The sequence below is a fragment of the Falco peregrinus genome, chromosome 2 (genome assembly GCF_023634155.1).
Source record: "Falco peregrinus isolate bFalPer1 chromosome 2, bFalPer1.pri, whole genome shotgun sequence".
NCBI classification, from domain to species: Eukaryota; Metazoa; Chordata; class Aves; order Falconiformes; family Falconidae; genus Falco; species Falco peregrinus.
The window spans coordinates 12,774,583-12,787,529 of record NC_073722.1 but is presented as its reverse complement, the minus strand read 5'-3'; the positions used below and the strand labels follow the sequence as shown (position 1 = coordinate 12,787,529).

The 12,947-nt window shown below is 44.7% G+C and overlaps 1 long non-coding RNA gene across 3 annotated transcripts; it reads left to right on the top strand.

Annotated features, from left to right (window-relative positions):
* The first annotated feature begins 718 nt into the window (after window positions 1-718).
* On the top strand, window positions 719-12,664 carry LOC114011626 (uncharacterized). 3 transcript variants are annotated; one of them, XR_008746047.1, is made up of 4 exons: window positions 719-878; window positions 5,190-7,380; window positions 8,008-8,111; window positions 9,299-12,664. It is a non-coding gene; the product is annotated as an uncharacterized LOC114011626 (long non-coding RNA). The 3 variants fall into 3 exon arrangements; XR_008746046.1 differs by lacking the exon at window positions 8,008-8,111; XR_008746048.1 differs by lacking the exon at window positions 8,008-8,111 and having other exon boundaries at window positions 8,697-12,664.
* The last annotated feature ends 283 nt before the right edge of the window (window positions 12,665-12,947 follow it).

The following is a 12,947-nucleotide window of genomic DNA, read 5'->3' as shown; positions in this document are numbered from 1 at the left end:
CTTGTGTCTGTCAGTATAGACATGATGGGTTCGGACTGGACGATTTCTTCCATCAGGATGGCCAGGAGCACAGGTTACGAGAGCAATGAAGGGTGTGAGAAGACAAGTTCTCGCTGCCTTCCTTGTGCTCGCAGGGACCCAGCCCCGCTCCATCTCTGCCTGCTGCAGCTGAAGGCAGAGCCAATCCCTCCATCTTCCCAGCCTTACAGTCATCCCCCTCAAGTCCCGAAGGCATTGACCCACTGTTTCATCTGAAAATTCTTGCTTTAAGATGTGGTCTGAGAAAAAAGAACATTCCTTTTCTTTGGGGTATATATTTCCCCCTGCATATCTCATTACAGCCTGGTCTCTTCAAACATCAAAAGTGCTTGTGTAAATATATACAACGAGGCTAAGTGATTAGAATAATCTAACGCAAATTTCAAAGACTCTGAGCAGATCTGAGAAATCAACGCTGCCATAAGTTTTATTTCCACAGCATGAATGGAAAGAATATAACTAAAATACCAGTTGTACTTCAAAGAAAAGAAGTGTTGAAATTCTAATAAGAGGACTCCTCTTAGGTGGGGAGGGGAACGTGGCAGGCAGGGGTTTACTCTTTTCCCAGCTGTAGATGCGTTTTATTTGCTCATGAAGGCCTTAAAAATGTGATAACGTCTCTGTGAGCAGCGAGGCACTCTTTTCCCTTAACTATTGCCATATACTATTTTCACACATCCTCGTTCATCTCCTGGGCTGGACTCAGACTTCACCAGCAGCTGCTCCCTGGCCCCAGGAAGGGAAGGAGCCTCAGCCACCAGTGGGTGATCCAGAGGCGAGGGTCCCTCGCTGGCAAAAGGAAACAGAAAAGCAAACTTCGGTGCATGGATCAGCTGGAGGTAAGGAAGGGCAGTGGTGGTGAAGATCCTACGGGCCCCCACAAATCTGCTCTCTGCAATTCTTGAAGCGTTTGCGGTCCAAGTGTGCTTCGTGCCCCCTGGGGTCCCTGGGGCGGTGGCGAAGGGAACGCAGGTGTAGAGCCACTGCATTTCCCTGTCTGGTGGGGATGTGAGGGAGCCTTGTTAAAACATCCACTTCAGATTCAAAGTTTTACGAGGCTGCACAGTTTTGCCTGCCAGCAGTGAGCAGCAAGTTAAAAAAAAAAAAAAAAAAAAAAAACCACAACCAAAAAAACCCAAAAAAAACCAACCCCTGGGCTCCAGAGCTGCCGGAGAGGAAGTGGCTGCCTTCCCGCGAGGGAAGTGTGGTGCAGAGCAGATGGCACATCACTTCCCTGAGCTGGGGCTGAACATCTGACCTCTTTCCCTCCGCATTATCGACTGAGACCCAGGGCAGCTCTGCAGCCCAAAGTGCTCATTTCTGCCATCGCCATCACTTCCACCCAAAGTGCAGTGGGCACCTCATCAGGGAGCTGACAGGAGAGTTGGTGCATCAAGGCTAGGAGTATGTCTTTTTCTTTTTAATTCTGAGGAAAGGCATTTTCATGAGAAAAAAGGTACTTTTTCAGATCAATAATAGGTGAACAGTTCAGAAATAAAAGCCTTTCCCTCAGAAATGCAAATTATCTGGACTGTTCTAACACCTTCAGGGCTCTAATGATCTTAAAGCACTGTCTTTTTGCTCTCTGCAAAGCAACCGTAGCTTGACCTGTGAAGGACAATTCCATTTCAAGTGACCTGGAGAAGCAATAAAAATGCAAAGATAAACCAGAAAGAAATACTTATTTGAACACTCACAGTACTATTTTTATTTGCATCGTAGGGATCATGGGCCAGTTCTGTATGATCTTTCTACTCCTTAGAAATTGCAATGTTCTACTGTAGCAAATGCCCAGAGTTTAAGGTCGATGTCGAGTCATAAAACAGCTACAAGTACAATTTAAGCATTTGCCATTATGAACAAAACAAGAAAAAAGGTACTTTGTACTCCATGTGGAATTCTGCTCACTCTGTACACGGTGTTAGTAAAATACAGACGCAACTCAGGCCAGTGGTAATCGAAAGCTGTTCAGCGGCCTGTGTGAGTTGCATTTTGTTGGTCTTAACCCAGTGCCCTTTAGACAGACATCTACATTACAGCCAGAGCCTCTGTGTCGTTGGCAAGGAGCACGGGCCGTAATGCATTTTCTCACTGAATTCCCCTTTTGGAAGCAGAGCTAATCACTTTTGGACACTGTGTCCTCCCTCCTCCCCAGCACCACCCATGTTCGTAACATTTGTGGTCTCTGAGGGCAGAACTTCCATCTGCAGGGCTGCTGGGTGACTAATAAAATACAAATATGCATGGGCCAACTGAGAAAGCCATGACTGGTGTAAGTGCAGCAAGTAAAAACTGTCAGACTGTCTGTTTTACGCAGAGAGGGGTGGTACCTCTTTGCTACCTGCCCATCCAGCACCAGTCCCGTGTGCAGACGGCAGTCAAAGGCATTGCTGCAGACAAAGGACACGGTGTGCCTGCAAAGCAGCTCTCTGGGTGCATGACATCCGGCACGGTCAGGGCTTTGCTATCTAACAGAACTCCAATCAATTAGAAGAAAAAGATTTGTAAGCAGACATCTCTGCCCTGCCATGCAACTTCTCCCTAACCTGCCAGTGATTTTTCTCCGTGGGAGACTGCTAAATTCAGAGCTTAATACTGAGGCAGCGTCTCCCATATACCACTCTGGTTTGTCCTGCTCCCCGTAAACCAGCCTTTACTTGCATTTGGCATGAGGGAGACGACACTTTCCAGTCCACATTTTGCGGGATCACCCGTTCTGAGAAACACAGTCATTTGCTGCCAGTGGAGCATGCCTTAGCCCTCTGCTCAGCCCAGCTTTCAAGCCTCGTTGGATCCATACGCTTCAAATGATCAGGGTGATTTTTCTCCTGGTTTCTGCATGGGTATGACTTGTGACTGTCTCATCCATGCAACGACGGCCATGTGCTTTTGGGTACCAGCAGGGGCAAGAGAGAAAAGATGATCTTCAGAGAACTGTGTCGGTCATTAGCACAGCTGCCACCATAACAGTGCAGAGCTGGTGAGCTTCGAGCTCTCCTGTTAAGAGACTCTATTCTTCTGTGACTTGACCTTTTACACTGGGATTTGTCATACGCCTCACAGGCTGGAAATCATATCCTGAGCCATTAAATCCCCCAGTCCTATTTTGAATAATAGGCTTTGTAGAAAAAATTCCTGTGAAAATACAAGTAAATTTGCTTTTTTAAGGCTGTAAGGATCTGGAAATATGCATTTGTTCACTGAGATGCTTTAAAAAGAGTACAAGGCTTAGCAGGTGAGAATAAAATAGGTCTGATTTATACAGTAATATAGTAAAAAGGCTGTGCAGGAAAAATGCAAACAATCATTTTATATATGTTTATGCACATTAACTCTAAGTGATTAGACAGTCTCTAACATCTAGATTTTCACAGAGTTTTGTAATGCTTCAAAGGAATATGGCTGCAAATAGACAAGTATAAGTTTCATTTCTCTCATTTTAGCAACAGCAAATGCATATTTTTGCTTTCAGAAGCTGTTTCTTCTGTCAGTTGTACTTACATTTTTGTCTGCCTTTATGCTGATAAAATTCCACTGACATCAGCTATAGCAAACCGTCATGCCTGATAAATGTGTAAGCAAGATGAGAATCAGGGTCACGCTAAACAAACAAATGCCAATCATCAAGGAGTAAGTGGGGGGTTTAGCCTGCTCAGAGGAAAGGTAAGTGGAAGGGCCTTTGTATAACTCTTCCTCCATACTCAAAGGTAATACGTGAATGGCTTTATCTAAATAAAAGCTTATTTTTTGCCTTCTTTTTTCCTTGCATGCTCTTGGAGGAAATGGTATTGAAAAGGCTAAAGCCACTGACATTTTGGTGATGTCATAGAGAGAGAATGTAAGCTGGAAATTAATGGAAATGCTCCGCGAAGTACGTGATCCATTAAGTTGTTTTGCAATGCTGAGAAATGAAGCATAGAGTATTTTTGTTAAAGTCAATATCCCATGGGGATGAACGCATGACTATGATCTCTCACCACAACAGGCCAAGCCCTGTCCGTGAGCACGCAGGTATAAATCCTTAATAGCTCCAGTTTAGTTAAAGGAACTGCCCTGAATCCCACTGGTGCAGCTGAATCCCAGGGCCCCAGTTTGGATGTCTCGGGGCCGGTGTGCCCATGGCTCTGAACCGGGCGGTAGCGGCTTGCTGGCCTGTGTGCACAGAGCCGCAGCCAGATGTGTTGATCCAGGAGCAATGTAGGGCATCACGGACTCCTCCTGCCCGCTCGCAAGTGCGGGATACCTTGTTCAGCGCTAAGCTTTACTGTAGTTTTCCGAGTGGCTTTTGTTTTATTCTGACTGCGTGGAGTTGCTTACCTTTTTAAGAAAATAAGACATCTGTTCAGTGGAGAAAAGAGGTTGCAGTATTATTCCGCAAACAGCTTTTATAAAATTTGTCATTGGTGCTTTGCCCACAGCTCTAGCACCGAAGGGTGGCATTTCACTCTCTCCCAGCAGAACCGATGGATTACTAGTTTTCACTTGGTTGTGTCCTGATGTGCTGCTGCCTTTTTCTTACAACTAGTGACTGCCTTGACACTGTAGTTGCATCGCTCAGCAGTTCCTGCTTGCTGTGCCAGGCAATTAGCTATTCAGTTGGTGTTCCAGCATATTTTCTTCTGCTTTGCCTACAGATCTGAAGGACAGAAGGACCTCCCAGGCTTGGCCTGAGATGGATCTGAACTGAGGTTTTCAAGGGTGCTCAGCTGCAGCAGGTTTTCTTTTCAAATGCACAGGATGAAATAAAGAAAACTAACTCTCTGGGGCTTCTCTTTACATTGCTTTTCTGAAACCTGAATAAAAAGAGAAACCAGGCATTAAAAAAATGCCAGCTTCAAAAAGCTGTTGACACTGAAAGAACATGGCTGATCAATGGTGTTTTGTTGCCACAAGGGGAGCTTTAGCTGAAGCTGTTTCCCCTCGGTCTGCTGCCAGGGACAGCCACAGAGGTCTCGGAGGAGCTCAGGAGGGAAGGCAAAGGATCCTGGAGGAATTCCTCTGTGGCAGCGACTACAGACCAACAGAACCCTCTCAGCCGTGTACACTTTTTACAGCCAAAAGCTTAGTAAACATTAAAAGCAGGCAGAGCGCTGTTGAAAAGAAAGGCAACTCAACCCTCAAATAACCTTTTCATAGTACTCTGTCTTCAGGTTTCATGAAACGGCAGGGGAGAGCAAAGACATCTGAAGGCCTTAGGTCCCTTCCCATCCTTCCCTCTGCATTTGGCATACTGGGATCTGAAAAGCAGCAGAATTACGAGGCCACAATTGCCCAGAGGAAGGGCTCTCTCCCCATTGCCCGTTCCAGAAGAGGCAAGAGCCCAGCAGGAGTACTGCCCTAGTGAGGAGCCTTACCCAAGCACAGCAAGAAGTTTGCGAAGGTTGGCATGCCTCGACCTGGGATTTCCTGAGTGACCCCTGTGCGAGAGGTGCAGCAAGTCTGATGCTTCCAAACAGCTGGCATGTGCAAGGCACTCCTGGAGCGCAAACCTGCGGGTCCTGTGCAGAGACCCGCGTTCCCAGGGCACAGTGAGCTTGCTCCCCTCTCCCTCAGGACCAAGTAGCATGGGGCAGGCCTTGCTTGGACGTTTTTAGGGGAGGCTTCAGCCCCTGCTGTGAGCAGGTCGGGAAGCCTTGCAATGTCAGGCCAGATGTTGAGACGCCGTGAGCCCTACTGCACACAACAGTGCTTCAGGGCATCCCGGGCCCATGACCCAGGACGGCCACCTCATACAGACATACCCAAGGGAGGGTCAACCCACCCAGCTCAGGCGCTGAGTGCTGCTGAGGCACCCTGGGCTCAGCAAACGGCAGCTCACCCGCTGGCTTTGGACTGGTTTTTACCGCTTCACAGCTAGATCGTGTTCATCTGCACAAGCTAAACCCACACGTGAGCGGCACAGCTGACGTGCTCCAGTTAGTACTGCTCGGGCACCAAAGGACTTCTGCTGAAGTCAGCAGGGCCACTGGCGTGACCGACAATCCCATTTAGCAAGGGGTAGAGGCAGGACCCCTGTCATTTCACAGACTTAAAGTAACTCTGTCTTTCCAGTTCTGTCACACGGTTTTTGAAGCAATGATTTTTAAATTATTTTTCTGGAAATAAAACAGATGCTTCTAATAAACAAGCAAAGCCCTTGGTTGCTGCATCTTTTTAACCAGATGATAGTGTGGCTAGAAACCACCTCAGTATGATAACTTTTGCCTTATCTCTAAAGTAACACATTTGCCTGATCAATCAAATATAAAAATACAACTTTAAACGGTTACACTTTGGTTTTCTGAAATTCACCACCTCTTTAGACTGTTACTCTTCTCCCCTAAGCTGCAATATAATTTCAGTTAATAACCTTCTCCTTCACCTTACTGTATAGTCCCATCAAGACTCCTTGCCTTTAAAAGAAACTGATTTGATTTTTTGGCTGCTGGGGGCTGAGGAGAAGGAAAAACTGAGTTTAGAGAGGAAGCAGGATTGGGTTTTGTGTTTTGCTTTTCTTTCCGTGCACATAAAATTTAGACAGTGAGTAAACCTTTCCCATATGTGACTATGCAGAAGTAGGTTGCGCTGCCTGAAGCAAGTGCAGTAACTCACTTGCCACTTTTGTAGAACTCTCTGCTTTATTAGTTTTGTGCTGGTAACTTTACAGTGAAGTTTCCAGGCATATAAAAAGCAGGTAATTGAAATCACAAAGGTAGCTTAGTACCTGTGCTATTGTGTAATCACCTGGATGCACCTGAAACTAGATTAATACTAGGTTAGCTCTTTCAACTGGCCAGTGATATAGTTTATGTATCAAGTAACTGTTTTGCATGTAAATCAGACAAGTGACAGGAGGATCTCTTTTCCTGATTAGTGCACGTTCCATAATATTTGGGAACACAAATTTAAGACCATCTGGTTAGAAGCTACTCTTCTACTGATAAGGGAGCAACGGGATAAACCTGGAATCCTAATGTCTGGCGTAGTGGCATTAGTAAAAGCAGAAAGTTCTACGAACCTGCTGGATCTTCAAAACGTTAAACAACTTGGGTTTATTTCTATCAAAAGCTAGTGTTTTCAGGGCTTACAGGCACAGATGAAGAAACAGCTTTCACCATTTCAGCCATGATGAAACATTTCATGGTGGCTAGCAGAATGCAAGAGTGAAATTAGAGCTTTCTTTTTCTGTGGCAGAAATAAGGATGAAGACCACGGATTTCTGGTGCAGCCGGATCTCAGGATTAATCTGAACTGACTAAGGATGGCATGCAATTCCAATACCTCAAAATATATTGCAGTATACAATAGACCTCGGAATTCCTTCTCCTGGCATCTCTACTTAATCTTCCACATCTCCAAAAGGTATTCCTTCAGTCAGGCATCATATCAGTTTCCTTTTCCCTGCAGAGTGTGGCTGTAGCAGCATAAAATTCATCCAGGGTGCCATAAATTTCCAGTTAAGATGGCAGTAGTGGTCTCACGATATATGAAAGCTGAGTTTGGAAAAACTGTTTTCAGACTGTGCCCTTAGAAGTAATGTAAGGTATTTCGTTGTTCATGTAGTGACAATTGGAAGTGGATACTTGTTATCTTAGCGCATTTCTAACTTTCCCAGGATCAATTGCACAACTCCCTCAATTTAAATTACAGGAAATTATCACTTGCATTTTGCCTACACTAAACACACAGGCAATCTCACCTGAGTCCGAAGTGAGAGGTTTTTAAGCCACAGCTACTAAGTCTACATTTACATATATTCATTAATTGTGAGTCTCAGAAAGTGGAAAGCCCTGTCATTAGTGGAAAACCAAAGCACCCAAACAGGTTTTTTGCTGGTCTTTTTGTTCAACTTCAGGGAGAAACGTTGTGCGCTGTTAGCTTTGGTTTGCAAGGCTCTGTGCAGAGGCATCGCTCCAGGGAGTGTGGGCTCTGCAAGCAGCTGGAGCTTGTGCTCTTTGCCTTGGTCCTTGACTAGGCTCCATTCTTTAGGCAGAAACAGCGCTCTCGAAACCAGTGACTGGTGCTAGGCTGAAGATTCCAGAGACAACAACTGCCTTCTGTTGTTCCCGGCTGCCAGCTCTGGGTAAATAGAAGTGAGTTGTACTGGTGCTCTCCATCACTCACCGTATTGCAAAAGCAAGTACAAGGCTTCAAATGTTTGATCTCACATACTGAATGATCAGTAATAGTGCCAGAAGGAACACTTATCATCTGCTGTGGTTTAGCAAGGGGTATTTGAGCCCAGCTGGGAGTGAGCAGGCAACCCCCCCACCCCAAGGTCCTGCAGGCTCAGACAAGGGAGGAGGTTGTCCAAAGACCACGTTCGCCCAGTCCACAGGCAGTGTTTCATTGGCACCCAGCCCATCCTAGCAGTGCCATGGGGTGCTAGACACCAGCTCCTGCAGTTCAACTGAACCTAAGGGTGAGTGGGCAGCAGCGGGGCCTTCGACGGGAGTGAAGAGTGCAGAGACTGAGATGAGCAAAGGACCACGGCACACAGAGCGCTCTGTGGCACGCAGGGAGCTGAAGGGCTGGAATAGGCAGGTACAGGAAAACCATCCCTCAGGTTTATTAGTAACTTGGTTTGACTACATTCCATATATTAGAGCCAAATGCAGACACCAGACGTAGTCCAGTAAAGACCATGACACATCATTTGGCTTTTGTTCTCACCTTAGGACGTTTCACCAAAGGACCTGAGCTTAGTTGGAAACAAAATACCATGTCCTGCAGGTCACTGCTTGGGCTGAACACTACTTCTCTGCCAGCTCTAGCAACCTCTGTCACCCCAGGGCACACTCTCCCACTGGGCTGCAGCTTACGGGACCAGCAATGGAGCATGTGGGAAGACCTCTGAACTCTCTCTGTGAAGCTGGAAGCAAGCTGATTATCTGAGAACCAAACACCTCCGAGAGGACAAAGACTTTCAGACATATTTAAATGGCACTGTAGGGGCTGTGGCTCATTTTTGCTGTTAATAATCTGATACAGCTATAATATTTTTTTAATACCCAGAGACAAATTACAGCATATAAAAGACCATGAGGTTATATTTTAGTTTTCTAGAAGCTGAGATAGTCCCATTAATATATTATGAAGGCATTGTAACAAGAGTACTAGTATTTTAATGATGAAACATCCAGGGTCAGTAGAAAATATATATCATCATCTGCAAATTCATTTTAGATATAATAAAATAGCAGACCACAGGAGATCTGTCACATTTTAAATAGGATAAATGTTATTTATACTTTATGCTGCAACATTTTATCTTTTGAAGGTGCAGCAGGACTCAGTACTTCATCACGCAGTATCTGCAATTGTGCAGAGGGGCCATAGCAACTCATCTGACAGCAACAGGTAAAGGCTGCGGTAACTCTCGGGCTTGCTGTTGCTGAAGGCCAGCTGCAGAGAAACCACCCACACCTGTCTCATCAAGGAGGGGATAACTGGGCCCTGATGAACGGGTGCAGGTGGGGAGGAAGGTTATAAAGAGGGGAACAGGCAGTGAGGGCATTAGTTGCCGTGCTGGTTTGGAGCCATTTTGCCTGTGGGCGAGTGATAGCTTTAGCTTTCTCTGCAAGGAAAGTGTGATGGTTGGACGTGGCTGGTAGCAAAGAGATGGCTCACAGACCCAGAGAGGAGCGACAAAGGTGGTGAGTGATTTCCCTTGTGAGAGAGCTTTGGTGCTTTCCTGCACAAGACCATGGCAAGGTACTGTGTTTACGTTCTTGCATACTGTAGCTGAACTCAGGGCAGGGTTTGAGCATCCCGTGGTGCAGCAGCCCTGATAGGACCTGGGGAACGGCGGGTGTCCGCCTGTACTCCAGTACTAGCAGTATGTTGGGTGCAGGTCCATCCTCAGTTGAACAAAACTTACTGACTTAAACCAAGGTCAGAAATGTTGCTTGCTGGAAAGGCTTCTTAAACTGTTTATTTGCTGATGGCTTTGTGAAGTGTTGGACAAAAGATGACTAGTGTTTTTCTGAAGGTGTGGTGAACCTAGACAGCACCTGGCATGTTTTATGTTGGCACTCTCTGCTTAGAAATGATTTCTGATGGTAGACCAGAGAGGTGTGCTTGTGCAGTATTATCATGTAAATGTCCTGGTGGGATCTTTGAAATGCACGTAGCATCAAGAAAGTCAGGAGAATATGCAAGGAATACGATTTTTCATCTAATGTCTAAATTCTCCTTAATGTTCCAAATCTGGGCAAAGTGGTTGTGTGCACTGAGCACCTAGTTAGAAATTGTACAGTGCTCCCTTGGAACTGTTAACGCTTTGGCAAACAAAAAAAATCCCAGGTTAAGCTCTGCATGATGCTGTCTTGGCCTGAACCTCCAGACTTAAGAGGAGGGTGCAGGAAAAGCCACTTGTGAGCGTACGGTATTGTCTCTGCATCTGCCTCTTCCAAAGCCCTCAGTATGGCTTTGTTGTTCAGCTGTTGGTAGGGTAACATCTTTCTTTATCTTTCTGCTGCTGTTTCTTTTTCTTGCTTAAATCCGTGCTCAATAGATTTATTTTTTTTAATAAGGAGAAAACCAGTAATAATGACTTCTGTATAAGCTCGTGGATGCATTCTGTTATCCCCGAGGAAGAAGCAGAGTGAAAATACCTTCTTCGTGTGATTTAGCTTTGTAGTTGTTGTTTTTCCAGCCTGTGTGCGTTTAAAGAGACATAGAGGCTGCAGCATTTGGGTTTCTGCAGGCTTCCAAAGTAATCTAGTAAAAGGTCACGTTTCAGTTGTTCCCACCTTGAACCGGCAGGAGAGCACGGCACTGTGAATTGATGCTGACACCAAGGGTGAGGTCCTTGTGTATCTCTCCTTCTGGTGGGAAATCTCAAAGGGGCTCATCCTTGTCTCTTCCATCACAATAAGGTGCTGAATCTAAATCAGACTGGAGGCAGCCCAAGGGTTTATGTGCCTGACTAGCAGTGATTCACTGTCGAAAGAATCAACCTCTTTCCCTATGCCAAAAAAAAAAACGGCAGGAAGAGCAATGGGCATCTCCAGCAGTGAAATATTCGTGCTGCCTGCTAAAGAAATCGTGGGTCTGGCATTCTAACTCTCTAAAAAAAAATAAAAACCCCCCAAACATACTTACTGGTTCTGTAATGTGAAAATCTACAACAGTTGTCAGGTAACATGATGAAATCCAGTATTACTCAGGCCCTGTAGGCACTCGGCACTTTTCATTTCAGAAGGAAACAAAAGTCAATTTCCAATTACAGTTAAGTTTGGGGAACACTGGGGGGGAATCACTGGCTTCAGAAGTGAGGTAAAAAAAAATGCAGCAAGCATTTTAGTATACTTTAGCATTAGGAAATTGTAGAAAATACTTACAAAAAGCTTTCTCGTGCTCTGCAGTTGTTTCTTTCCAAAAAACATTGTGCAGTGCTTAAAAACAGGATGGTTGTAAACTAGCAGCACAACTGTGTGCTTGTTAGTAGTGGCTTAATTTGGTGAGAGACTGAAATGCAATTTCCCCCTTCCCCCCATACTGCATCTAATCAATCTAATCAAGTATCTAATCAAGTAAATAGCTGCAGGAAACAAAGGCTGGGCTTGTGAACCTATTGTTTGTTTAGCAAAGGGAAACCAGTGGCTTTTTCATGGAATGATCCTCATATCTGTGCATTCTCTTGCTGTTGGTTTGGGGTTTTTTCTATCCTGGCTATGGAAACTAAAAACTAGGCCCTGCTTCAAATTTTAGATGTGTGGTAGCTAATTACAGTACACATAGTCTTATTAAATAAGTGTCATTAGTTATAAAGTATGTTTACACTGGAGTTTCACGGGTAGGAGATGGAGAGTCCAAGCTGTAGAGGGTGTTGCCAATGGATGGCTCGGGCTGTAATTTTGTCAATTACTGGGGTTTCTATTTATGTTCCTACAAAGTAGGGATGGTAAAATTTGTCTGTGTCCGAATTGCCTTGAGCTTTTAGCAAATACTTATGGACTACGTGCAGACTTTCAGGAGACGACTAATTAAATTTGTACTACTTGTTAAATGTGCTTTGTAGAATCTTACCTCTTCCCGCTTTAAACAGCTTCCTCTTTCAGTCTGGAAAGCACTTTCCAGTAGAATTGTTGAAGTTTAGAACAAATATTTTTATGCTAATGGTAGCACATTAACCTCATGTTAAGCTTTGCTCCATCTTCTTCACTTCAGCTTATCCTTATGCTTTTTTTCCCTAACATCTCTTGACATTTAAGATGAAATGCAGATACTAAAGACTATGAAATTGCTCCCACTCGGACAAATGGAAGCTTTGCCATTGGTTCCTTTGGAAATAAGCTCAGGACCTGGATAGATGCATGTAATGTCTTGTAAGACACTAGTATGTTTTCTGCCTGAACAAACAGAACTCTAAAGCATTTCTGAAGCTTGTTTTCTGTGATGCACGCTACTACTTGATCAACTGGCAACTGAAAATGTTCCGTATGTTACAGTGACCTTCACATTAATTTTCTGGAAACAAAGCCAGCAACCCTGCAACAGGATTGACCAAAAGACTCCCAGTCACAGGTGCTAAACCACCAGAGTATAAATGAAAATGCATTACATCCACATAAGCACCCAAAGAATTTATACTGAGCTGGTGCTGTCACTGTAACACTAATGCCAGAAAAGAGTTTACAGAGGTGGCCAGAGCTCTTTTTTTTTTTTTTTTTTTTTTTCTCCAGCATCTACAGGCACAATAAATATCGCTGTGATATTGATTCAAACCCGATTTAAGCTTTGTTCAAATGCTTATCACGGAGGTGGAAAAGAACTAAGTGTAAGACTCTATTAAGGTCTTTGTTTTCTGGGGTACTGTATATCACACTCAAGTATTCCTGATTACATGTTAAAACTATCCTCTCTGAGCTCAGAATTTCCTTTAATCAGACGTTCAAAGGAAAAGACAATGTCCTGTACAATCT